This window comes from Electrophorus electricus, unplaced genomic scaffold (assembly GCF_041902795.1).
Source record: "Electrophorus electricus isolate QZ-2024a unplaced genomic scaffold, ASM4190279v1 Scaffold215, whole genome shotgun sequence".
NCBI classification, from domain to species: Eukaryota; Metazoa; Chordata; class Actinopteri; order Gymnotiformes; family Gymnotidae; genus Electrophorus; species Electrophorus electricus.
Window position 1 is genome coordinate 25,001 of NW_027658495.1, and position 2,186 is coordinate 27,186.

General features: G+C 56.6%; 1 non-coding gene across 1 annotated transcript; it reads right to left on the reverse strand.

Moving 5' to 3' along the window:
* Positions 1-129: 129 nt before the first annotated feature.
* LOC145655329 (18S ribosomal RNA) lies at positions 130-1,968 on the reverse strand. Its single transcript, XR_014121476.1, has one exon. It is a non-coding gene; the product is annotated as an 18S ribosomal RNA (ribosomal RNA).
* Between the last annotated feature and the right edge of the window lie 218 nt (positions 1,969-2,186).

Consider the following 2,186-nt stretch of genomic DNA (forward strand, 5'->3'; position numbering starts at 1 on the left):
CCAGCCTGACCTGCAAGCGACCACGTGTAACAGCAACCCCGAAGACCCTTTCGACCCTGGGCCCCGACGCGGGGGGACGGCGAAGTCGAGGGGGTCGGGAGAGGAGGCACGCCGGACAGCGTTACCCGTTAATGATCCTTTCGCAGGTTCACCTACGAAAACCTTGTTACGACTTTTACTTCCTCTAGATAGTCAAGTTTGATCGACTTCTCGGCGCTCCGCCAAGGCCCGCGAGGAGCCCCGGCGGGGCCGATCCGAGGACCTCACTAAACCATCCGATCGGTAGTAGCGACGGGCGGTGTGTACAAAGGGCAGGGACTTAATCAACGCGAGCTTATGACCCGCGCTTACTGGGAATTCCTCGTTCATGGGGAATAATTGCAATCCCCAGTCCCCATCACGAATGGGGTTCAGCGGATTACCCGCACCTCTCGGTGTAGGGTAGGCACACGCTGATCCAACCATTGTGGCGCGCGTGCAGCCCCGGACATCTAAGGGCATCACAGACCTGTTATTGCTCCATCTCGCGTGGCTGAACGCCACTTGTCCCTCTAAGAAGTTTGACGCCGACCGCGGAGGGCCGCGTAACTATTTAGCATGCCGGAGTCTCGTTCGTTATCGGAATTAACCAGACAAATCGCTCCACCAACTAAGAACGGCCATGCACCACCACCCACAGAATCGAGAAAGAGCTATCAATCTGTCAATCCTTTCCGTGTCCGGGCCGGGTGAGGTTTCCCGTGTTGAGTCAAATTAAGCCGCAGGCTCCACTCCTGGTGGTGCCCTTCCGTCAATTCCTTTAAGTTTCAGCTTTGCAACCATACTCCCCCCGGAACCCACAGACTCGTGGTTTCCCTCACGCTGCCCGGCGGGTCATGGGAATAACGCCGCCGGATCGCGGGTCGGCATAGTTTACGGTCGGAACTACGACGGTATCTGATCGTCTTCGAACCTCCGACTTTCGTTCTTGATTAATGAAAACATTCTTGGCAAATGCTTTCGCTTTCGTCCGTCTTGCGCCGGTCCAAGAATTTCACCTCTAGCGGCGCAATACGAATGCCCCCGGCCGTCCCTCTTAATCATGGCCCTGGTTCAGGAAACCCACAAAATAGAACCGGAGTCCTATTCCATTATTCCTAGCTCAGGTATTCAGGCGAGAAGCGGGCCCGCTTTGAACACTCTAATTTTTTCAAAGTAAACGCTCCGAGCCCCGTCCGGACACCCAGCCAAGGGCATCCGGGGGGCACCGGGAGACAGGGTCTGAGACAGGCGGTGGCACGCCTCGCGGCGGACCGCCAGCCCACTCCCGACATCCAACTACGAGCTTTTTAACTGCAGCAACTTTAATATACGCTATTGGAGCTGGAATTACCGCGGCTGCTGGCACCAGACTTGCCCTCCAATGGGTCCTCACCCATGGGTTTAGGATACGCTCATTCCGATTACAGGGCCTCGAAAGAGACCTGTATCGTTATTTTTCGTCACTACCTCCCCGTGTCGGGAATGGGTAATTTGCGCGCCTGCTGCCTTCCTTGGATGTGGTAGCCGTTTCTCAGGCTCCCTCTCCGGAATCGAACCCTGATTCCCCGTTACCCGTGGTCACCATGGTAGCCGACTATGGTACCATCGAAAGTTGATAGGGCAGACATTCGAATGAGACGTCGCCGCCGCGGAGGGCGCGCGATCGGCCCGAGGTTATCTAGAGTCACCAAAGCGGCCGGGGGGCCCGAGCCCCCCGGATGGGTTTTGGGTCTGATAAATGCACGCATCCCCCGAAGGGTCAGCGCTCGTTTGCATGTATTAGCTCTAGAATTACCACAGTTATCCGAGTAACGTGTGGAGCGATCAAAGGAACCATAACTGATTTAATGAGCCATTCGCAGTTTCACTGTACCGGCCGTGTGCACTTAGACCTGCATGGCTTAATCTTTGAGACAAGCATATGTTACTGGCAGGATCAACCAGGTAGTTTGCACCGTGGTCTGGGATGAACCACGAGTGACATCCGCCTCCCCTTCCGGGGGCTAGGAAGCAGCGGGTTGTAAGTGCGTGCGCCGTCAGGTCCAGACGCCATACAGGGCTACCCAGGACAGCTTCCGCGGCCAGTGTAAACGTGCTCGCGCACCGCCCTCTGGCCTTCGGACGCCGACCTCTCACCTTGATGCAAAGCTGTCCCATCCGGTCAT